We start from the raw sequence: 26,171 nt of genomic DNA on the forward strand, positions 1-26,171 counted from the left end.
ATCACTGTCTCCTTCAAGGCTTAGCCCCAGTGCCACTTCCTCTCTGCAACGTTCCCGGATTTCCTCTGCTGACTCAAGCCTCCACTCATGTGTCTATGCCTTTCTCAAGTTTATTATTTAAACTTTTGTTCTCCAGTTATCCATATCTATGAGGGTCCACCCCCCTAGACTCAGTTCCTCCATGACAGAGACCAAATTGTATTCATTTTTACAAACAGTCCTCAAGTTTTATCCTTCCTTGCAAGAAGAACATAAAACCAAACAGATAATTTATTGAACTGAAAGGACAGAATGAGGATAGAAGTAACTAAACAATGCCCCTGTGAATAGAGGCATTTCTTAGTGGAAAAACATATATGTGTGTGTATGTTTGTATAATGCAAAAACGGAGCAAGCTATTCCCAAAGTGCTTCAAATTCTGGCAAAACTAAGATGCACTTAAAATGAAGTCTTAGGTGTATTAAAAAAAAAAATTTCAAAAACCTCAGCAAACCACAGAGGTATACACCATATGTGGTAGATTAAAAATGACCACAAATTCTTTGATCCTTCTTCCATGGACAGATGTGTCTATTCCACACTCTGCGTCCACCACTTTTAAAGGTGAGTTGCCTATAACTGCTTGGACCAATCAAGTATGGGAGTGATTTTGAATACGGGAGTGATATTATGCCATTTCCAAACCTAGTGCTTAATATGACTAACAGTTTTGGCCTTGGCCTCTTGGAACCCTGGGCTTCCCTGTAAGAAATATGAGTACCCTAATGGAGAAACCACTTGGAATGGCTCCAAGGCTCCATGGAGAGGCAGACAGGCCCAGTGGGGAGCTCAGTCTTCCAGGCATCCTTGCCAAGGTGCCAGGAAGGTGAGTGAAGCCATATTGGATCCTCCAGATCAGAGCAGCCATTGACTGACTAACAGCAAGGGACCAGAGTCGACGCTGCATGGAATAGAAGAATCACTCAGCTGAGCCCTGCTTGAACAAAATCACAGATATAATCAAATAATGGTTGTTTTAAGCCGTCAAGTTTTGGTGTGGTTTGCTAGTTAGCAATAGGTAACAGGAACACAATCTTAATCCCTTTTGGCCCAGCGTCCTACCCTACCTAATAGAACACTTTTCCTCTAAAGGGAGGAAAGTGGCCTTGTGTAGAATAGAGCTCCCAAGTCACTGATGGTCTAGTTGAAGGGATGAGAAACTCACCAGGCTCTTGGACAGTTGCAGTTGTAATGCACTTGTGTAATGTATAATACACATTTCTTTAAGATAAGTTCAGTTTACCCACAGCTGTTCTATCTGTCAACAGATATTGGGGCAAATGTGGTTAATAACTTCAGGAACAATTTGGTAGAATTCTACTCAGGAAGCCAGGAGACCCTCCATTTCAGTCTTTTACCATCCACATCTCTTGTGTATATGAGGAAGAAATGTTTGTGTCTTCATTTGCCTAGCTATCACATGAAGAGAAGCATACGTGATACCTCTTAGATTAGTGTAAATTAGAAATGAAATCAGGTTATGGATTGAAAACACCTTCAGTTCCTTGGCCAAAAAAAGGCTAGGTAAACTCAAGGTACTATCATCATTTTGCAAATATGTTGTTCCACTATATAAAATAGCCTAAATTAGTAAATGCAATTCCACGTGCAGGGTCAGCTGAGCATTTTTTTTTTTTTTTTACATTTGCCAGATTCCCCTTGTTTTGTCTTTCTAGCCAATAGAACAACACTAAAATATATGGAGAATTTAACTAACTTTTGAAAAAGAGATAACACAAGTTAGAACCAGAAGAAGTCATCTGTGCCATAAGTTTGTGTCTTCTAAGAGCCATCAGCCAGGCAAAATGAAGTGGGAAACTTGAAACTTAACATGTATAAATGATTTGTGTTGTTTTGTTTTAATGCTAAGTACTCAGCAAAAAGCTGAGTTATTAGAAAATGGACACTAGCCTGTGCTTGTGGGCATAAATTCTCCATCTATGAGAAGGCATGAATTGAGGCACTATATTGATTACATTATGTCGTTTATTCTCATACAACTCTCTATTGTAGAAACGATTTCTAGCCCCTTCTTCAAGATGGGAAATGGAAGCCTAGAGAGACTTCATTTTTCTCCTATATTTGTATTTAGCAATTGCTATTGCTGCCATAAGAAAATAACACAGGGTGGCTTGAACAACAGAAATTTATTTTCTCACAGTTCTGGAGGCTGGAAGTCCAAGATCAAGGTGCCAAGCAAGGCTGGTTTCTCCTGAGGCCTCTATCCTTGGCTTGCAGATGGCCGCCTCCTATCTGTGTCCTCACATGTGGCCTTTTCTCTGTGCATGCTTATGCCTGATGTCTCTTCCCCTTCTTAAAATGACACCAGTTATACTGGATTAGGGCCCCACCCTTATGACCTCATTTAACCTTAATTATCTCCTTCAAGGCCCGCCCTCCAAATACAGTCACATTGAGGATTAGGGTTTCAGCGTATGAATTTTGCAGGCACATGAGTCAGTCCCTAAGAACTCTACAAATCACCAAGCCAGTCAGTGCAGAGCCAGGGTAGACACCCTGGCTCCCTGCCATTATCTGTGGTCCCCCTGATTACTCTCCGTGGTGCTTCACCATCCCATCACTGCCTCAGTCTATGTCCAGAGAAAATGGCCTTGTGTAAAATTACTCATCACCACCAAGTGAAGAGAATGAAGGCCACAGTAGGAAGTAAAGGAAAGAAGGGAAGCTGAAGCTATAGGAAGACAAATGTAAAATCCAGAAAAACTGACACTTAGCAAGGCAGAAAGTGCAGCTCACACCTAAACCTATTCTGTGACCAAAGACTCCCCTCCCCGTCCCCATAATTCGGGCTTTGTTGTAACTGCAAGAAACTCCCCGACGCCACTCTCAATGGTGAGGAAGGACCACTGCTTGCTCTGCTACTAGAAGTCATTGGCAGGGCACAACTCAATCACATGCTTTTTGCAAAATTACAAGATAATATACAATTTAATTTTTTCATCAGATTTTTGCAACCAAAAAATTTCAAAGACCTTGGAGTGCTATATAGCTAATAAATGCAATTAATAAAGATTTTGTGATCAGCTGAAACAGGTTAAATCCCAAAAAGCAAGACATGGTTTTTCTCCCTCTTTCAGATAATGCAGGGAAGCATCACATATTTATAAAGCACAAGCTTTCAACTATATTGGATTTTCCTTTTAAAAAGAACAATAATTTAAAGTGGCTTCTAGCAGAGAAATGTTAGGTACATTTAAATGGGTATTTGTGTTCTGAAAATCCTAACTGGAACTCTTCTATTGTTGTTGTTTATGTGTGTGTTTGTTGTGCTTCTGTGAAAGGGCTGAGGTTCTTTTGTGCATTAGAAAGCCTTTCATCTAAAATTCCAGTTTCATACAAAATTAAACCGGCATATTGGAGATACAACTTTACAGAAAGCATGAAGACAAACTGAAGTATTGTTTTTAAAAGACAGGAAAAATCAAAATGGTTTTTCTATGTGAATCATTCTACAACAAATATGAGACACAGCAGGATGGATGTATCTTGGACCAAGATGACATCCGTGTTGCCCATGACCTGCTGCTTATTACGTCAGCTTCCTGGGCACTGCAAGCTGGTGAAGCCTTACCAGCTAAGCCTAAGACACTGCTAATGAGGTAAAAATGCTGCATCACCTTCAGTTGTGTTGGCTACTAGCATATTAAGATCAAAACTGCATTCTTAGCTTCACCAAAGCAGAGACCAAATTTTGGTTTACAAACCACCCCATCCTATTGTTCAGGAAATGACTCAAACAAGGGTATTTCTCCACTATTCTCTCAGTAAAGATACAGTACGTGCACTGTTGTGCACATCATATCACTCACTTCTGTTTTTAATAGAGATGATCATCTGGTATTAAAAATAAATAATAAGAACAAGTGTGGTGGCTCATGCCTGTAATCCAGCACTTTGGGAGGCCAAGGCGGGAGGATCACTTGAGCCCAGGAGTTCAAGAACAGCCTGGGCAACAAATAGAAACCCTATGTCTACAAAAAATTTAAAAAATTAGCCAGGCATGGTGGCACATACCTATGGTCCCAATATGCAGGAGGCTGAGGCAGGAGGATTGCCTTAGCTCAGGACGTCAAGGCTGCAGTGAGCCCTGTCTCAAAAAAAACAAACAAACCTATTTTATATATATATATATTATATATATATAAAATATATATGTATAAAATATATATATTATATATATATAATATATATACACGAATGTGTATATACATATATAAATGTATGTGTGTGTATATATATATATAATTTTTTTTTTTTTTTGAGAGAAGGTCTTGCTCTGTGGCTCAGGCTGGAGTATAGTGGCCCAATCTCAGTTCATTGCAACCTCCACCTCCTGGACTCAACCTCCACTTCCTGGGCTCAAGTGATCCTCTTACCTCAGCCTCACGAAAAGCTGGTATTACAGGCACGCAACATCATGCCCAGTTAATTTTTGTGTTTTCTGTGGAGATGAGGTTTCGCCATGTTGCCCAGGCTGGTCTCAAACTCCTGAGCTCAAGCGATCACCCGCCTCGGCCTTCCAAAGTGCTGGGATTACAGACACGAGTCACTGCATCTGGCCATAATATATACATTTTTTAAGTACCTTAAATAAAAGAATAAAGGCATCATTATAAAACTTTAATTTTTTTTAAACCAAACCAAAGGGATTTAAAGTTACATATTTTTAATGTGTATTTTAATAGACTGTTAGTGGCACTGTCCTTCATCTGAGATATTAATTCAAGGCCTTTTCAGCTTTTCTCCCTAAACTTTCTGAGTGGGCACAGAGGATCCAGAGTGTTTGTGTAAGCAGTAAAAGAAAGTCCTGGTATTTCCACCAGAATCCCCTGCTTAACAGAAATATGTCCCAGCATCCTTATCCTGAAACTCCCTGACTTAGCTGCCACAAAAAGACCCTCCACGTTCCTCAAAGCCACCACCCCCATCATGTAACTCAGGCCTGAGAAAATTGTGTCCTATCAAAGAAAAGATGTTGTGCAAAATAAAGTCCTTTTGTGCTAGTGCACATTCTTGGATAAAACATCTTATTTGTAACTGGAGAAAAGACATTTTTAAATGGTGATCAAAACAATCATGATACCAGATTTACCCAGCGGTGAATCCAGAGGTTTCATGAGCAACTCGACTATCCTGGTCTTAGCCAGACACTTCATTTTAAGTTCTCATCAAGTCTCCTGCTCCTGTGCTACTTTTTTAGAGCTAAACTAAGTCCAGGTAAGTATCAAGGATTCCCACAGACCTTCTTAGTACCTTATGGAATAAATAGTAGGAATTAAACATGAAAAAACCCAAAGGGTCAGCCCATCCTCTGTCTGACAAAACAGGATTATTCCCTACAGGGCATTTTCAAGTTAGATCGCACTCATTTTTCTTGTTTACAAAGCCTCGTATTGATAAAGTATAACAAACAGCTGCCTGTTTAAAGTTTCACTGAGAAATTAATAAGTGAGCATGTAACTCTGGGAAGTTGCCTGTGGGGGACATGGAGGAAAAAAACAAAATGCTCTTCCCCAGTCTGGTCAATACACCCATCACACATCAGTCAAGTGATGGAGACACTGGCCTGGCCCAGGATAAGGATGCTGGATTCCTGGGATCCTGGTGTGCAAATCACCTGATGAAATAACTAGGAGAAAACATTTCTATCCTTAAAAAAATTATAGCTGAATGCAACGTGGCTATAGCTTTCCAAATTCAAAAGATGTGAAATGAGCCAGCCTGGTTTTTCTACATCAATGGCTCCTAATCCCACGTTTAGGACTCCTCACTAATAATTCCATCACTCTGCATTATGCTATACACTAGGGGCAGTCATCCCAAAACGAAGGAATCACTCGTCGTCTTTACTTCAGGAAATTTCTTGGTAAAACTGACTTCAAGAAAAAAAAAAAAAAGAGCCCCTCCTGAGGCATCTAAAATGATCTGGGGACAGGAGGCTCAAATTAATTTTCCGTTTCCTGTTTTTCCAAAAATCTTTCTCTTTGATTAGACATTCCCTGCTTGGAAGCAAGGGTAGATTGACTAATCCTTCTAATTAGCCCTGGTTGTCACAGAAATACTCTTTTCCTTCTAATTGCTCTCAACTATCATAAGCCCCCATTCTGGTCAATGGATTTATAACTCTCCCAAGTAAATTTCCTTACATGATACACATGGTAAATTTCTATATGCTCCTAGTCTTAGAAGCACCAATCCAACAGAAGTATGCATTCGTGTGTGGGCATGTGTGTGCACACCCACGGAGAAGTGACCATGAAAGTCATGAAGAATCTTCCTTATGCAACTGTGACCTTAACTCTGCTTTCTTATTTAAAAAAATCAGTATTTCCAAATACCTCTAAAGTACTAGGATTTAAAATTGTATAGGAATTCATTGCAGCATGGAGACTGCTACACACCAATACTCAATTTCATCACTTTTAATGGCCTTAATGTTTACCTTTTTTCTTAATCATTGGTGTTGCAACTACCCAGACTATTTGTAAAGCACTGGCAACCAATCACAGCTTGAAAGCAATTCACTGTTTTTCTTTTCTAGTCTAAAATATGAAGGCTTAGCAAAATCCTGAGATTAATTCTGGAGTAAAACCTGTTAATAAACAAGTTAGGTTTAAGAAGAGTGGTGGTGTTTGTTTGTTTTTTGAGATGGAGTTTCGCTCTTGTCGCCCAGGCTGGAGTGCAATGGCATGATCTCAGCTCACTGCAACCTCTGCCTCCTGGGTTCAAGCGATTCTCCAGCCTCAGTCTCCTGAGTAGCTGGGATTACAGGCACCTGCTACCATGCCCAGCTAATTTTTGAATTTTTAGTAGAGACAGGGTTTCACCATGTTAGTCAGGCTGGTCTCTAACTCCTGACCTCAGGTGATCTGCCCACCTCAGACTCCCAAAGTGCTGGGATTACAGGCATGAGCCACTGCGCCCAGCCAAAGAGTGGTATTTTTATAGAAACAAGAAAATAAAAAAGCAGAGAATTTATAAACATTACTGAATGGAGGACCAATCTCCTTAATGTATATAAACTACACAATGAAAATATATTGGTCAGCGGTTAACATAGAGATTAAATCTGAGTCTAGTTTTCAATCAGTTACTTGGGGCTTACATCACCATTGAGTCCTTTGACTGTATAAACCTTCCTCATTTTAATGATTTAGATTATTTGTCTAGCACTGATGGGTTACCAGTCTCTTCACCTGTTCTGTCTGATATGTCCTCTTATTTAGGGTCTCACAGACTATAGATGAAAAAATGCTTTTTTTTTTTTTTTTTTTTTTGAGACAGACTCTCGCTCTGTCACCCAGGCTGGAATGCAGTGGCGTGATCTCGGCTCACTGCAACCTCCGCCTCTCGAGTTCAAGCGATTCTCCTGCCTCACCCTCCTGAGTAGCTGGGATTACAGGCACCCACCACCACACATGGCTAATTTTTGTATTTTTAGTAGAGATCGGGTTTCTCCATGTTGGCCAGGCTGGTCTTGAACTCCTGACTTCAGGTGACCCACCAGTCTCGCCCTCCCAAAGTGCTGGGATTACCGGCATGAGCCACCGTGCCCGACCAAAAAAATGCTTCTTCAGGTAGAAAAGACCCCTCAGCCAGAGTGATTAAAAAAAAAATGATGGTGGGTGAGCAAATACATATGCTGAGAAAAGGCACCGAGAGGAACAAAAAAGAAATGGGGGAAGAAAAAAAAAACAAAACAAAACAAAATCTACAGGGAACTACCATGCAAATTAACAACCTCTAGCCTGTAAAGACTTAAAAGGAAATAACCACAACAATCATCTTTGAATCCCCAATCACATATATGACAAAAGACATATTGGGCTTGTCCTGCAAACTCTAGAGGATCACTTTATATACCTTTCCCCATCCTCTATCCCTCCCGACCCACCATGTATGCACATGTGCAAACATACACATGTGGGCCACGGCCTCATTGTTCTATGTGTCTACTCATGCTGCCCCTCAGCCTGAAATGCCCTTTCCTCTTCATCTACCTTCAAATTATCCTTTAATAACCTGCTCTACCATGGGCTACTCTTGGGAGCAGCCTGTCCCCTGCTTCGTGCTCCTCAGTACATGTCTATTATGGCACTTAAGCTGCACTGTAGTCATTTAATGCTTCTTTGAGTCTCCAACAAAACTGTGAGCTCCGTGATGGCAAGGCTGGTCTGTGCATTTCTTGAAACCACAGATCAAAGAAAAACTACAAAAATCTGAAGTCAGGCATTACCACATTTGAATCTCGGTTTTGTCAAGGTTCTTATCTGCGAAATGATAATGGTATATCTACTTTTCAAGATTATTGTGGAGATTAAAAGATTTAATGATCAACAAATGTTAGATTCTACTTCCTTCTGATTACCAGGGCCAAGCAAAATTCCCAGCATTTAGTATATGTTCAATCCATGTGTGGTGGATTAAACTGAATCTCTCATACTCTGATCAGTTATATCCCATGGGATATAAGAGTAATCTTTTCACCTACTCTTGTTAAGTTAAATTTGAATACTGAAGAATATGCCAAAGAAGATAACTTAAGTGAAACGTCAGAAGCTGGGGCCACACTGCCTAACTCAGGGGCCCTACCAGGAAACAACCACTGCCTCATCTGCTGTGCCTGGCTCTCCAAGGAACACACTGCCCAGCCCAGGATTACTTCTTTTTAAACTTCCTGGTCCCTCTTTTTTCTCAAATATAGCATAGATATAGAAACATATTTTTCTTCTTATTTACAAGACTGCATGGCTAAATGAGAACTATAAAGCTAGTTTCAATTTGTTGAGACAAAGCACCACACACTCACACATACAAGTTACACTTATTGTCTCAACATTTGAAGGTTTCAGTTGAAGGCATTTATCAATGTTTAAGAGAGAAGAGACTGAGAAAAGTGAAGAGAGAAGAAAAAAAGAGGAAAGGGGAGGTGTGATAACTATGCTTGACAAAAAGGAACCCCTCCACAGTTGAAGGTATCCTCCTACATTCAAGTAGATGTAGTCCAGTATGCATAACAGAGTACAACTCTATACTCTATGCAGTATGTTACAGTGCCCTATTGGAATTTCATGATAATGATTTCTTATACTTCTCACTAGCAAAAATTCAGGGGTGCTCTCTGGAAAAAGGAGGACTGAAACCTCTTTCAGAGTGCAGAACTAGTTCCCTAGCCCCCAAGCAAAGCTTCTAGACCACACGGTGTCTCCTTGCCTCCTCTGAAGCTACTGCATTAACACATTAGATCAAGGGGGAAGCAGAAAGGCATCGTGTTAACCATGTGTATGCAGACAGCCACGCAACACCCAGAAACGATTTCTTCTTTTAATAGTCCACTTTCATCTTATTAATAAAAAGTAACTCCTACTTCTTCAGAATCTCCTAGAGCTTATAACGGAAAGCTTTCCTTTAACTAGGCTTGCTTTTCTCCAGCTGATCCTATAAACACTGCTGGCAATTTTTTCCCCAATACCTCTAACATATTTTCACTTAGCACCAGTTTGATGTATAAGATCTGACAGCCCGGCAGTTATAGGCCACCTGCATCACTGTCGCCATGACAACAGTGAAAGACAATCCATGATCCCATGCCCTGGTCACACGTTTCAATACAGCTTATCTGTCCAAAGCCACTGAGTCTAATGGAAGAGAGTAATTACCATCTTCCACTCATTGTCAAAATTCCCACCATATAATGCTCTTCAAAATTATTTTATTCCTCTCACATGGCTGCTTTGCAAAAACTAAAAGGAATCTTAAGTGGAAAACGGGGTGGGTGGGAGAAAGAGGAGGCTGTGACTGGTATAAATGGAGCCGCCTGTGCGTGAACTGTCCCTTTGCAGCCAACGAATGCACCAGCCAGCAAGAAGGATACATGAACAACTCTAGTTCAGCGATGATCATCTCAAGATTTTTTAAAATTTGAGTAAGGAAATCAGACGGTAAAATGTCCTAGTTTTTGGCCTATTCTAAAGGCATTTCATTACTACCAACAAAACGCTTGCACAGGGGCGATGAGCCCCCTATGACTGCATGCAGCAGGCACAGCGACACTGCACAGTGCAACGGTTCAGGCAAGTGGAAAGGGGGAAACGGCAGATGCCTTCCACACGAACACTTTACCTATCGTCGTTTTTCCAGCATTCTTCACACCTTTCCTTCACGCTCTAATAATAAGATGGATACGCTCTAATAATAAGATGGCTACCTGACTGTCCGGCGTTTGCATTCAGTACTGCATATTCCTGGTGGTGGGTACAACTCCGTCTTTGAGCAAAGTCTCATTCATGCAGTATTAAAAAGTGAACTGTGACCAGCAAACACTTTCTGTGGAAAAAAGCCTTGTGGAGAAAAGTACTTACAGGAAAGAGTAATTAAATTTAAAGGCAACATTCAAAGTCACATGGACTCGAAAAGCAAACTACAAAAAGCAAAAAATGGACAAAAGGGCACAGAGAAAGATAACCCTCCGGGTGCAGGCAGCTCAAATCCTAGTAAGACTGCTCCACCCTTCTTGAATGTCAGTCATTTCCACAGGAACAAAATCGTGCCCATTATCCACTCCCTAACTACCAATAAAGTTACATGAAGTGGTAACTAGCTTTGTGGTTAGCATAAAATATCCTAGTAAGAAAAAATAAGCAATTTCATATGATGGAATACATACCAACCCATGAAAGGACAAGAGTGATGTAATTTTTTAGAAAGTATAAATAATGAATTCTTAGATTAGTATTTGTGCACCTGTCAGAATGGGCCCGAAATGTTTTATTTATGGCTAAATCCTAAAAATCACAGCCGTAAAACATTTAACCAGCTGTCAGCACATTATAGTCATGAACTGACACTACCTATGCTATGTATTAAACATGGCATAGCACAATAATTAAACAACATTATTGTACATTATACAACAAACAAGGAAAGCCTGATTAGCCAAAGGCCTCTGTAACACAGCCACGTTAATTATTTGGTGGCTGCTGGATGGGCCTTTTTATCTTTTTCTTGATCACCTTGGGCCACTTCCTTGTTCATTAGCAGTCCTCAGAGGAGGCTGGAAAAAGACAGTATGAGATGCAACTGAGGATTAGCCTACTAATGGAAAAATTCAATAGTTTGCATCATTTTCTACAGGATATCACAGATAGAGATGCGTGCAAACACATGGATGTTCAGTCATCTTTGGTTAACATGGCCAATCCAGGACTAGAACATTCCAATCAATCCTGCCAATTTATAACACTTCAATGAAGTATTTTCATATAATCGTGTGTGGATTTCACTTAGTCATCCTAGCTTTGTCCCCTTCCCCTTATAGTGGAATTTGATAAACATCATTTAGGTAACAAGGGCTAGATAAATATAAATGATTTGATAGAATAGAGCTGGAAAACTCAAGTTGTCATTGGTAAAGGAATTTCCTGTTACTCACCCCTACTGTGGGAGAATACCCCACTTGTAACTTGTCTTCTGTAATCTTCATTTAAAAGGAATATTTCTCCTATACCACCTCAAAGAGCAAACTTTGTAAACTGGCTCAGAAACCTCCCCTTAACCCAAAGCTTCCACAATCAATGGAAAGAGTGGAAGTATTTGTTCTCCTCTTCCAGCTTGCCATGTCAGTGGCCCCAACCCTCACCCTTGCCCTCCTCAGTAGTTCTTTGTCTTCTTGATCTTGACATTTTTGAATATTAGAGGCTCATTCCTTTATAGACTGACCCTTGGTTCTGGTTCATCTGATGTTTCGTCATGATTAGACTCTGGTAACTTTTCACATTAACACAGAAATAATGCTATGTCCTTTTTTATACTTATTAGTTGACTCTCTAAACAAGAGCTTTTACCTCTCCCCTCATTTGTTTATTTCATCAATTTCTATATCAGTATGGATTTATAAATTATTATTTTATTTAATTGGTTATAATTCATTACCATATTTATTTTGATGGTTAAATTCTCCCAATTAGTCCAGTGGGAGCCCATCAAACTGGCCCCTGTGTCTTTTTGATTCTTTGACAATTCCCCCTACTTTCTGGCTCAACTAGATATTCAGGCCCATGTTGTACCTTCCCTGCCCCAGCCCAAGAATGTAGCCATTTCTCCAAGTCATGCTCCATATTTTTAAAGGTAACATGTTGACTTGGTGGTTTCCAATATAAAAATAAGCATCAATCTGTTCAGTGCAGAATGGAAACATCACTGGTCAATCTGCAGAAAGTAGCCAGCGAGTGCAGCTTTTTCCATGTGCTCACTTGCAGTCACATTGAAACTGGCTTTGCTTCTGGCCACACACAGCTGGGCTATGAAAGCCATGGGCAGCTGAAGGTCAGGGAGGAGAAAAGTGAGAACACAGAGATCAGAGTTCCAAAGCAATAATGCAAGATGGTGGCAACAAGGGCCAGCACACCAGCCAGTCTGCCTGCAGGGCCAAATGTAGCAAAGACTCTTTTCAGAACCAGTAGAGCTTGCCCAGGAGGTGTGGGTTACTTCCCTTCTTGTGCCAGGACCAAATTATTTATCACATTCCACTTGTCGGGAAAATTGCATCTGGTTCCATTTTACATATATAATTGCATAGTAATCTGTGACTCATGTATGAGAGAGAAAATATTGGTATTTGTTCTTTTCAGAAAGAAAAAATAAAGCATAAAGAAACTTGCATGCAATGCTCAGAAGCAAGGGGAGTTTCGAGTTTTGTAGGGCCTGAGGTCTATAATATTTTATCCTTTAAGAATAAAATAACTGGCCGGGCGCAGTGGCTCATGCCTGTAATCCCAGCACCTTGGGAGCCAAGGCGGGCGGATCACAGGGTTAGGAGATCGAGACCATCTGGTTAACATCGTGAAACCCCATCTCTACTAAAAAATACAAAAAATCAGCTGGGCATGGTGGCGGGCGCCTGTAGTTCCAGCTACTCAGGAGGCTGAGGCAGGGGAATGGTATGAACCCGGGAGGCGGAGCTTGCAGTGAGCCGAGACAGGGCCACTGAACTCCAGCCTGGGTGACAGAGCAAGACTCGGTCTCAAAAAAATAAATAAATAAAATAAAATTACTAATTAAAAAAAAGTAAAGCACGACTATATGAAATTTCTAGGGCCCCTCGCTGAACCTTGTAAAGGGCTGTGCAAGGGAAGGAACTTGAGGTCAAGTTTCATTAGTCTCATGGAAAAAGTCCTCCTCTGCCCAGAAGTAGTTCCACCTTCTTGTCATGGACCACTAGGTCCTGCACTGTAGTAGACTATTTCTTCAACGATGCCAGTCAGCCCTTCCACTGTTCTGGGAGAGTCAGATCTTCCAGGTTCTATTCCAGTAGACAGTACCAACTACATTCCTACTCGGTGGCCTTCAAACTCCACCAATATCTTTCAACATAAAACAGGAAAGCAACCAGAACTCCCACAAAAGCTTGGGAGCAACCTGTTTGGCAGAGGAGTAGAGTCTTGTCGGGTGTTTGTAAGCTAACTTCACCTGTGCACAAATGCCAGTTTGTCTACCCAAGCGAAGTGACCCTGCAGCTAGGATACCTAGAACTGCTCTAATCAAAGTCCATCCAAAGTCACAGGCACAGTTTGGAACAGGACCTAGAAACTCAGGCTGACAGGTGTAAGCAATGCTGCTCTCCAGGCAGGGAGAAACCCACATACTGAGTCTTACTTTCATGTTCTCAGTATCTGCTCCCACCTCGTTTTACCCCATCCTGGGCTTCACACTCAGTGAACCCAGTCACCATTCACTGAACTCATTTTCCCACCTTCGTGCTACTGATCATGCTGTTTCCTATGCCTGTAAAGGCCTTCCCATCTTCTCTGGGTAGAAAAACGCTGCTAATTCCTCAAGGCAGATCAGATGCCAACTCCCTGTGCAGTCTTCCCTGCACTCTCTGCCCTACGAAATATGCCCCTTCCCTGCTCCCTCCACCCTATGAAAGTAGAATAAAATTATTCCAACTTCTGTGTGCCAATCACACTTTTGTGTAAGTCTGTTATAGCTCTTATCACATCACGCTGTGGAATGATGTGGAGAAATCTCACTAGCTACTTTACCTGTATCTGTGCTGTTCCTTGAATTTCCCGCAATCTCAACAGTACCTGGCACAGAGGGGCTTGAAAAAATGTTTGCTGAATTAAAGACTGTAGCCAAAAGGCAAGTGTTCTTTTTCCTTTCACTTAAGTAGAAGCTTATCTTAATTAAAATAAAACTACAATATTATTGGGTTTTTAAATTACGTAGCTGTATATAGCTGCATATAATTGCAGTGCAATCAAACCTCTGATATTTTTAGGCAACTCTTTCTCTTGAAACCCTCCTTACCTTTGACTAAGTATCAATGTATTTCTCCCCCATAAGCCGGGTGTATACACGTATGTGTCTTTTAAGAAACTTTGGATTGTTCAAAACTTCAAACATACAAGCGTTGCCAGAATGTAATAAATTGCCAGCGACCAGTTTCAACTCATGGCCTGTCTTGTTTCATCCATACCCCAAACCCACATTCCCTTCCCATATTATACAAAGCACATGCCAGAACTTATATCTGTGAATACTGTGGAGTGTACCTTTAAAAGTTATGGCCTATTTTCAATAATATAGCCATAATACCATTATCACATGTAAAACATATTTAATAATAATCCCTAATATCACAAATATTGAATGAGTGTTAAAATTTACAGTTGCCCCAATTCTTTTGCACTAAGATCTTCAACAGTAAAAGTACACTATAACTTCATTCAACTCATAAACAAATTGCCCTATTTAAATAAAAGCTCTGAATTCATATCCTATAGAACCATAACATTCCTCAGGACAAGACACATGAAGTCTCATTTTAATACAACACCCTAATTATGCTGCTGAAGTTTTATTAAACATTTGTCCTATGGAGATATGTAAAATAGTTTGTTTTCAGTTCATTACCTTTCTACTCAAAGATTTTATCCCGTAAAAACTTCCATATGAGTTAGCACTACTTTTGAGTTATTCATAGCTCATAACAATACATTTTAAGTCTTAAAGTACTTCTTTCTCTTCCTCCTGAAACTCAAGTGCTCACTCTCAATTAACACAAATGCTTTCACTCTCAATTTTCACTTCTAAAATAAAACTATGGCTAGAAAGAAACTGCTCTCAATGAGCAATTCATAAACAAATGAAATATGCAAAGCCACAAATATCCCTTATAATTTTTATGTGGTCATGCAAATTAATGCATAAGAGTAAATATTTTCATCCACAATAACACAAATTAATGAGTGCAGGAGACTGACACCAAGACTGATCTGGGAGGTGATCAGTGCCTTCAGCAGACCCCAGGACTACAGATATTCAGAAGCAAGTGAGAGACTTAAGAGCAGGTACATAAGTTCATTTTTTGGTGACTCTGGACACATACAAAACATTCCTTAATCTGGAATTGGAAACAGGTACATAAAGAGCAAAAAGCAAGTGTACTCAATTTATCCAATTGAAATGTCTCTGCAAAACATTTGTAGGGCAAAATCTTGCCATTAGATGAATATTAAGGTCAAATTTTTGTGAAATTAAGATTCTTTTTTATAATGTAAAAATCATTCTTTTTCAATTAGGTTTGAATATAAAAAGTTTTCCCACCAAATACAAAGAAACTGAAAATGAAAATGTCTATTTAAATATAGAAAATATTTACTAATTCACACTAGTGGAAGGTGACATGGAATAATAGAAAATTGGAATTACTTTTAAGTATATACAAATATATAGAGTACATATATTTGCCAAATAAATGTCCTTTAAGATCCTTTAGTTGGTAATTTTATTTGCAATTATTTCATTGTTTCCCTTTTTTAAAAAAGATTATTCTAAATAAAAGCAGTTTATCTTGCTGAATAGGTTAAATGTCCTTCCCATGCCTGCTTTATTTACTATTAGTCTGTTTACAAGCACTCCTTCATATAAGGCAAAAAGCCTTATGACAATACCACAAATTATTAACATCTGGGCTCAAATTAATCAAGTTATACTGTGTTCTTAAATTTCTGAATTCTTTACCTTTTTTCATGTGTTCATGTGTTCAAAACAACTCTATAATATCCAGGGCCCCCAGGGAATCAGCTCCTATTCAGGAAGCTCCTTACTCAAAACTGGCCCTCCAGTGTTGCTCATGAGGTCTCCTGAAAATGACACCTACACAGAGAACATTTCTCTTGCATGTTCAGGGCTATTGCCAATCACCAGAAACCAACACGGTGTCTATTCTACTTCAGTAAAAGGACAGGGAGGCTGACAAAGAAATACAAAAGAGAACACAAGTCAAGTCACGTGGAGCCAACTGCCTGGATTCAATTCCTTCAGAAAGTCACGTTAGAGACTGCCACTCTAACCTCTAACCCCACTGCTTCAAAAGTTGCCATTCCCTCCATCCTCCACAGCTCTGGCCACTTCCAGACGAAACCATTAAGGCTGGTGTGTACCCTACAGGGCAGGAAGTGAATCATGCTTCACTCAACTGAAATGGCAGCAGGTTTTTAGGAAGCTAAACACAGTCAACCCAATTGAATGGTAACACTTACCTTGTAAAGATGTGGCTAGGGATTGTTATTGATGACAAAAGATCAGCACTTGGGTTTCCATCTCCCTTCACAGATGAGATTTTTTTAAAAGCATAGGGCACTTTACATACAGACACAGAGTATAGCTATGGAGATCACCTTCTGTAATACTAGCACGCAGAGTGCTCTCACTATTAACCCAGGACCTCCACTCATGTTAGATCTCTAGCTTGCAGAACATGCTGAGTTCCAGACTTGGACTGTCTTTCCTCTTCCACAGCAGAATTTAAAAAGCTCTATTTCCTCTTCCTTAGAAAAATTTTAAAGTTCTCAAAATGGGGATTTCTCTAGTCTCTTCCTTTTACCCTTAGTGTGATCTGGGGTGATTTTTAGGGTCTTATTATAAGCAAAATCCTAATTATGGGGAAAGCCATTATCTGGCATCTTATTTACTATAACCCAAAGCAAATGTTTGGGGTTCCTAATTATATTGATCCAAATATTTCCCTCGTATTTTCTTACACACTTACTATTCTCTTTCAAGTAAGACTTTTAAAAGCTGTTTCTAAATTTACACTTTTACTTGGTGCTGCTGACCACATTAAAACCTAACTTCCAAAAATAAGTTAAACTTTAATGTGGTTTTGTTTTTAAGCATACTCTAACTATAAAACTTTAAAAGTATGATTTACAGAATATTTATTTCCTTAAGAAAATATACAAATGCTTCATCAGAGACAAAGCAAGGGATTCCAAATCAGTTTTTTATACTGCAAAATATTGCAGTGAGCCATGATTGCACCACTGCATTCTAGCCTGGGTGACAGAGTGAGACCCTGTCTAAAAAAATATATAAATATCTATGTATGTATGTATGTGTATACAGGTATATATATATACACATATATATGTATGTGTATATATAATCTCAAAATTATTAATAGAGAATAGAAAAATTGATCTAATCTGATGCCACCTTCCAAGTCTCATAAAAATACAAATAAAATGTTTCTAAATTATAGGTATATCCTTAATAAAATTACAAAAACATGAGATTATCAAAGGAGCCCAACAGTTTCTCTAAGCACATCAGACGATATCAGAAGTCAATAGTTCAGATTAAGAAGGAAAGATTAATCTAGTAATTCTAAGGGTAATTTGTGTATACACATTTTGAAGGATTTTCACAGATAACCACGCATGGTAATATATGCAAATACACAAAAGAAATAAAACCTTAAAAGAACACACTAAATTTATTTTTTTTAATCTTCTAAAATGAGAATCATGACACCCACAGCCGGCATTTCTTCAGAGCCTACAGCTAGACAACCACCACAAAAAATGTTCTCTCTGATATCAGCTACAACCAACCCCCAGGTTAAAATATTTGTGGGTTTGTTTTTTTTTTCCCTACCGTGTTCAATCTTTTAAAAAGTAATAGTCCTGAGTGCAGTCTTCTGGAGCCAGAATGCCTGGGTCCAAACCACAGCCCTGCCATGTACTAACTGTATGACTTTCATCCAGTCACTTAGCCTCTCTGCGCCTCAGTTTCTTCATCTGTATATATATACACCTATCTCATTAGGTTGAAGATTAAATGATCTAATAAGCATGAAATGCTTAGTACAGTGTAGTACATAGTAAGTAGCATATAAGTATTAGCTAATAATAATAATAAACAATGAAAATGAGGATGAGGTAGCAGAACCATAACCTTGACTACCTTTGTGGAACCTCTATTCCAGGGTGAAAATACAGATACCAAGAGTATATAACTTTGAAAATATTTTGGGGCCTGGTGTGGTGGCTCACACCTGTAATCCCAGCACTTTGGGAGGCGAAGGCAGGAGGACTGCTTGAGCCTAGGAGTTCAAGACCAGCCTGGGCAACATGGTGAGATCCTATCTCAAATTTAAAAATATATATTTTGGAAAGCCTCGATTCATGCCTCTGGTCAATATTCATAAAGTATTATGGCCCATCGGAAACGATCATGCTGTAGCAGGGAAAGAGAGCCTAACATTCTCTCCGATTGCAAAAATAACATGCGTAAGAGCCACTTCTGATCAAGTAACCCAAGTTGATTAGATTCTGTTCACCTCCCCCACACAAGGCCTCTGATGGCACACAGAGAATGGATGCAGCATCCTACATTCTAAGTGTAATCATTCAAACCAGCCTAATTATTTTTTTGACAAAGGATTTGGGAAATTAATGTAGGCTTGTTAGCCAGGGGAATGGTAGTAAGCAGCAGCTTCAGTCAAAGCTAGCTTCAATACATATGTTAACAGGCAAGGGGTATGGTGGCATTCCCCAGAGAATTCAAGGCAAAAGTCAGGTGTGGTATACGGGCGTTTTCAGAATTCACCCCGATAAGGTCAACCTCAAGATCTTATTCTCACCTCCAATCTCACACAACAGAAAAACCTATTCAGTTTCCACCACATAACCCTTCCTAGAGACCACTTTATAAGATGTTACTGTAGTCCACAATTTTTAATAGGTGTGCTTGAAATGGCATTGTAACCATTTGCCCACTCACTTCAGGAGGCATGAAAGGAACCCAGATTCAGCCATTAAAGTCTTACATTAGACAGAAATCAACTTAATTTAACTAACCTAGTACCTTCCTAGATATACTTTTCTTACCTTTCTCTCTCACATCTCATGACCGATTTGCAGATATGCACTGCTGGTTTAGTGTACCTAAATACAGTCATTACAGACTTCTTCTATCGTATCTTCTGGAGAGACATTTTGGGATACACAATTTTTTTTTCTTCCTTCCTTCCTGAGACACTTTGGGATACACAATTTTTCCCCCTTCCTCCCTCCCTCCCTTCCTTCCTCCCTTCCTTTTTTTTTTTAGATGAGGTCTTGCTCTTTCACCCAGGCTATACAGCACAGTGGCATAATCATAGCTCACTGCAGCCTCCAACTGCTGGGCTCCAGGGATCCTCCCACCTCAGCCTCCCCGCTAGCTGGGACCACAGGCGCAAACAAGATCCACAATATTTATGCATTTGAAGACAGGATCTCTTATGTGGTCAAACATCTCTCAATCTCTCTATTTAGTCAACTACTATTAGCTATTCTAGAGAGGAAAATTAGTAATTATTGTGGGCTTGAAAAGAGAGTTCCAATCACAATCAAGTTTGTCTCCTGAGGTTAAAAGCTAACCAAAGTGTGACACCTACAATGTGAATCTGAGTGCCTCCCCTAATGAGTAATGAGCAGTATTAAATTACAGGTTACTACTGATACCATATACAAAAAGCTGCACATACAAGCTAGATGATGTCTTATAAAAGTAGTTATTAACCAAAGACAAATTAACAAAACCTTTGGTTAAAAGGCTTCGTATCATTCTTGATATGATATCATTTCTGTTTCTCTATTTCCTTATTGGTACATGAAACTGCAAATGTGCCTGATGTAGATTAATATTTTAAGGGTATCCAATCGTTAGGCATCATGCCTCCACATTAATCTTTTGCATTTTGTTGCATATAATCCTTTTCCCACAGTTCTAATTTTAGATATAGTTAGTCCATCAGAATTAATCTTTTCCCATATAAAGACTGGTCACAGCTAAGATCGAATAGTTTCTCCTTAATCTTTTTTTTTTTCCTCATAGAGAAACATATGGATTATGTTATTAACTGGTCTTTTTACTCTCTTTTCATTCTGAAATTACAAACAGATAGGGAAAAGGTGTCCTTCACTGCTTGTTCCCAGAGCTAAAGCACTGCAGTAACGTTCGGTTCACAACTCAATAGCATCCTTGGGAATGGGTTACATTGTGGCAATCTTTAACCATTATTAAAAATACACACAGTGGTTTTATGGAAAATGTACTTCTACTATCAACAAAAATCTTTTGGGCTAAACACCAAATCCACACTGAGGGACAGACTTAACTTTAAGCTTCTAATATAGCCTGCACTTTTCTAAGTTTACAGAAGAGTTGTTTCACTGAAAATTCTGCCGGTGGATATGCTGCAAAGAGAAATAGCAAAAAGCAAAGTCATTTTCATTTGGACACATAAAACTATGATGAACTCAGGCTCAATTTCTTGGCTTCTTAAAGCTTTGGGGTTATCTTGCACAGTGGTATCCGAAGGAGAGACATTTAGCTATTCCTAATTGTGCCAAATAGATACAAATATTAATATTTCACTGGCACTTACCATGGCCAAGGTGAAATTTAAAATGTTAAATACTCCTTATTTTCCAATAAATAATGCACTCTTGGAAGCCTTAGAAGACTATCCCAGCAACTTTATGACATAGCACGTCCTTCCCTTGATTCTAATAGTAAACAAGTTCCAAGGTTCTTCTACAATCAATTTCTACAATCAATCAGAAATGTTCTTTGGCTGGCAATCGTGACTAAAGCACCACTTTGAAAGGGAAAAAGAGGTGTTAGGCTGTGTAGACTCAAAGTAGAGAGAAAGCCTTCATTGTTATATACTAGCCACTGATTTAGCCTATGCTGATACTCAATATGGCAAAGCAAAAACTAGAGTTTTACAGACATACTTTGTTAACTGGCTTTAATCCCTCAAAGTGATATCTAAGTCAAATTTTAAAGACCAAGACAAAATTTAAATATACTAGAGGTATTTATACTTAAAAGGTACTGAAGGGAACTATTTATCTAAAGAAAATGTTAAACCCCAATTTCATAGCACATGCCACTGCTCAATAGTGCATGATATGGTTTGGCTGTGTCCCAACCCAAATTTCATCTTGAACTGTAGTTCCCATGATCCCCACGTGTCATGGGAGGGACCCAGTGGGAGGTAAACGAATCATGGGGCAGTTACCTCCATGCTGTTCTTGTGATAGTGAGTTCTCTCGAGATCTGATGGTTTTATAAGGTGCTTTTCCCCAACTTCACTCTGCACTTCTCCTTGCTGCCCCCATGTGAAGAAGGCTGTGTTTGCTTCTCCTTCCGCCATGATTGTAAGTTTCCTGAGGCCTCCCCAGCCATTTGGAACTGTGAGTCGATTAAATCTCTTTCCTTTATGAATTACTCAAGTCTTGGGTATGTCTTTATTAGCAGCATGAGAAGAGGCTAATACAGTGCAATTGTGAGTGATTTTTTTTTAATACTTATTTTTTAAAGTAGGTGAGAAATTGATTCTTCTCACAGGAATAATCAAACGAGCCTTTTTTTTTTTTTTTTTTTTTTTTAAACAGAGTTTCGCTTTTGTCCCCCAGGCTGGAGTGCAATGGCACAATCTCGGCTCATTGCAACCTCTGCCTCCCAATTCAAGCAATTATCCTACCTCAGCCTCCCAAGTAGCTGGGATTACAGACCTGAACCACCACACCCAGCTAACTTTTCATATCTTTAATAGAGATAGGGTTTCACCATGTTGGCCAGGCTGGTATGGAACTCCTGACCTCAAGTGATCTGCCTGCCTTAGCCTCCCAAACAAGTCCATTTTATAAAACCATTTTGAAAATCTAAAAGTGCCATCATTTCTTAAAATAAATCACACCAATAGTTAACTTGAAGTAAATATCTCTAAGGACTTCAAATACTTAAGAGTTTTTAACCTGCTGGTAAGGTCTGAGCTTTCCTGAAATACTTTTCTTACTATCTCATCCTATTCCCTACTCTCTACTCCAATCTCTCCTATTCGCTAGTAAACCAATATGGCCATGATACTCAAAATCAGATGAAAATAGAAATTCTGAGCATTTCAAACTTCTTCTAGGTAAAGCTCTGCGGCTTTTTTTTTTTTTTTTTTTTTTTTTTTTTTTTTGCTCTGCAGCTTTTTAAAGATACAGCTACAATCAACAAAGGACTGGCACATTTCAGACCACAGCTACTTTTCTACTACAATGTGACTTCATATTTATTTAGTCCTATCCTGTCCCAAACAAGGTTTGTTAAGACACCTTACAAAAATACACACAGAATAAACCATAAAATTATTTATAAGGGATTGACAATTTTGGAAAAAGGAAAAAGGTACATTTATGTTTATATTCACATAATTATAAAGGTCTAAAAAGTTAAACCCCAACTTCATAGTACATGTCACTACTGAATAGTATAATTGTGAGTACTTTTTTTTTAAAGATGTACTTTTACAAGTAGGTGAGAAATTGATTATTCTAAGATGTCAAGGTGGGTGAACTTCTTGAATATACTTTCCTATTTTCTCTTTCTCTCTCTCAAATGTAACTTTCATTAGGTCTTCTGTTTTCTTGTTCCTAAGTCTGATCCGTCCAGAGGGATGTCATTTGGAGCCACAGAAAAAAAGTACAGCCTACCCCATCAGAAGACACATCTGAAGTCCATTATTGTTCCCCACCACTTAGATCTGAATAAGATAAAACATTTAAGGAGCAAAAGTTTTTAAATTCTATTGTGAGGGGGCCAACATCTTTAAAAGATGGTTGATTTCTTTTTGTGTAGGCAGGTGCTGCATAGACTCTGAATAATAAAATGAAGTTGGGGAGGTAAGAAAGAACTCATTCATAATAAAAAGGATAAAGGGGCAGGGAAAAACCCTACACCTTTGTAAGGCTTCTGAGGTGGTGCCAGGTAAGACCTTTTCTAAGGCAGCTTCACAACAAATAACACTGTTTTTGCATCGTATTTCACAATGAACCCCAAAGCGACTAAGGCTTGAAATGAAAATCCCTTGTTTTATTCCAGTTTTTAGGAAAAACCCAGAGTTCTCCCCTAGAATTTCCAAACATATATCAGTAACCACTTACTAGCTTTCTCTCTTCTCAGACTTCTACCTTGAGTAGTCAAAATGCCTTACCTAACCTTGCCCTTTTCTCTGAGGTTTTTAACAATCACACGTTCTGCCCTTCCTCTCCAGTTTCCTTGAGGCTTCTTGAACATCTAGTCTCAATCCACCACACTACGCACACTGTCATGTCTATGTTAGCACCTTGAAATCTGTGCATAGAAAGCTGAAAATGATGGCTACTCTGAAACATTGCCCAAGATACAACCTTCTTGATTAGCTCCTCAATATGCCCAAGACAGAGCCATACTGACTTATTTCGTGGCTCTTAGCTGGTGCCTAATGCAGTGAAAACCACTTTTAAACAGCACTGACTAGGTATGGCCGCGAGAGTTTCTAGGAGGGAAACACGCTCAGACATCTCCAAGTTTTCTCATAATTTGGGAAAATATAACCATTAGGAAGTGTTCTCTTAAGCGTCTGGAGACCTTGCACAAGTTACCCCCAAAAGCACAATAAAATCTAGGTGAAAGAATAGAAGAAATCAAAAGTTATCACAAAATAGAGGCCTGAGCACCTCTTTAAAAAGCAGGAACAGCTAGAAAAGTAGATTTAGCATTTGGACATTCAGGGTTTACCAGACCTATTTGCAATACTAATTAGTCTTAAGTTGGCCCTCCTTCGCAGTCCTTTAGCTGGTAAACTGCTAGAAAACATGGATTACACCTTGTTATTAATATAGAAAAGCCCCGGTGCAGGTGGCAGAGCCATGAGCAACCTGAATGCCATGATTAGGGTCATGACGAGAGCAATTCCAGTATCTGAAACTCACACAGAAGCAAGCCTCACAGGCAAATACCCAGATGATAGAGGCCCTATATCCAATGCCAAGAGTCAGATGCTACAGCACAGAAGCAACAAATTCTTCCAAAAGAAATGATTCATACAAATTAATTGTTTTCTAATGTCCTTTAATTATAATTAAAGAGTTTGAGCATCAACTTTGGTTTTTTAATTAAGCCCAACTTTAGCTTATTTTTCTATATTCTGAAATTTAGGCATTCAATTCATGTATGTTCTATTAAAAGACATGTCAACATATCAGAATATAAATTAATATTAACACATATAAATGATATATACTGAATAAAAGAACATTTTAAAATAAAAGCTACTCAAATGTGTATAATATGAAACAATGACGAATTCACCACAAAAAGTAATTTATTGGAGCCAGGTGCAGTGGTACATGCCTGTAGTCCCAGCTACTTGGGAGGCTGAGGCAGGAGGATTGCTTGAGCCCAGGAGTTTGAGGCCAGCCTGGAAGCACAGCAAGACGTTGTCTCTAATTTTCTTTAAAACTCACTTTTAATTTAAAAACTTAAAAAAAGTAATTTCAAAAAAACAAAGACGTTTAAAAATGTATTGGTCATCACATGACTTTATTCTTATTTGTCCTTTGCAAGAATCCAGATTATATGACACATATATACTTACTCATGCACAAGGCAAACTGACTGACCACATCACTCCTATGTAGAGGAGAAGGTACAGGTTTTTTGTTTGTCTCTTTGTTTGTTTTGTAGAGAGACAGGGTCTGTCTATGTAGCCCAGGCTGGTCTCAAACTCCTGACGTCACGTGATCCTCCAGCCTTGGCCTCCCAAAGTGCTAGAATTACAGGCATGAGCCACAGTGCCCAGCCATAAGGTACAGGTGTTTTTGTTGTTGTTGTTGTTGTTTTGAGACAGAGTCTTGCTCTGTCGCCCAGGCTGGAGTACAGCGGTGCAAGCTTGGCTCACTGCAACCTCCGCCTCCCGGATTCAAGCGATTCTCCTGCCTCAACCTCCTGTGTAGCTGGGATTACAGGCACATGCCATCACACCAGCTAATTTTTGTATTTTTAGTAGAGACAGAGTTTCACCATGTTGGTCAGGCTGGTCTCGAACTCCTGACCTCGTGATCCACCCGCCTTGGCTTCTGAAAGTGCTGGGATTACAGGCGTAAGCCACCGCGCCTGGCCAAGGTACAGGTGTTAAAGAGGCAATACCATGATTCCATTTAATGGACCCTCTTTTAAAAGAGTAATAATAATAATAAAGGACTGTAATAAGCATTGTTTAAAAAAAAAAAAAAGGAAGCCACACATATTCAAGGCATTCCAACCCCCAAAAGGTTTACCAACTACTTGAAAGGGGCCCCTCTTAAATGTGGGGTCTCTTCCCTCATACACATGTTGTTTCTTCCTTAGTCAAGTCAGCCCCTCCTCTTCCATACTTTTCATCCACTGCCTCTACTGACACCATCCTATTGTAAACCCTCTAACAAAAAGCCAGGAGCTTCCAGTTGCCAAATCCCAGGAGACTGGTCCTTATCTCACTGCATGTGATTATGCTGACTATATTCTCCTTAGTGTTCACTACACCACTCTCCTGGTGCTCCTCGCCAACTGGACTGTTCCTTTTTCATCTCCTTTGAAGGATCACCTCCTTCAGAAATACACTGAATCTTGTGTTTCCCAAAGTTCCTGCCATTGTTCTTCTCTTTTCCTGCTCTATGTGCTTTGCCAATTTCATCCACTCTGAAATTTCAGCCGTCTGCAATGTCTATACCCACAACCCAGACCTCTGGCTAAACTCTAGTCCTATACATCCAAATGACTACCGGACATCCCTTCAGAAAGGACCATAAATACACCCATTAAAGGTCGCATGTCCAAAACCAAACATCTTCCCTCCAAAACCTAAATTGGCTAGTAACACCATTTTCCAAGCCAGAAAACTGGAAGTCATCCCTGATTTCTCTAAGTCCCCCCTGTCTACTCAATGGACTCCTTAATATATTTTGAAAATGGTCTCCTATCTC

General features: G+C 39.4%; 1 protein-coding gene across 3 annotated transcripts in view; it reads right to left on the reverse strand.

Annotated features, from left to right (window-relative positions):
- MAML3 (mastermind like transcriptional coactivator 3) overlaps window positions 1-26,171 on the reverse strand; it is a 437,380-nt gene that overhangs the window by 383,820 nt on the left and 27,389 nt on the right. The window lies entirely within an intron of this gene.

The sequence above is a fragment of the Pan troglodytes genome, chromosome 3 (assembly GCF_028858775.2).
Source record: "Pan troglodytes isolate AG18354 chromosome 3, NHGRI_mPanTro3-v2.0_pri, whole genome shotgun sequence".
Taxonomy (NCBI): Eukaryota; Metazoa; Chordata; class Mammalia; order Primates; family Hominidae; genus Pan; species Pan troglodytes.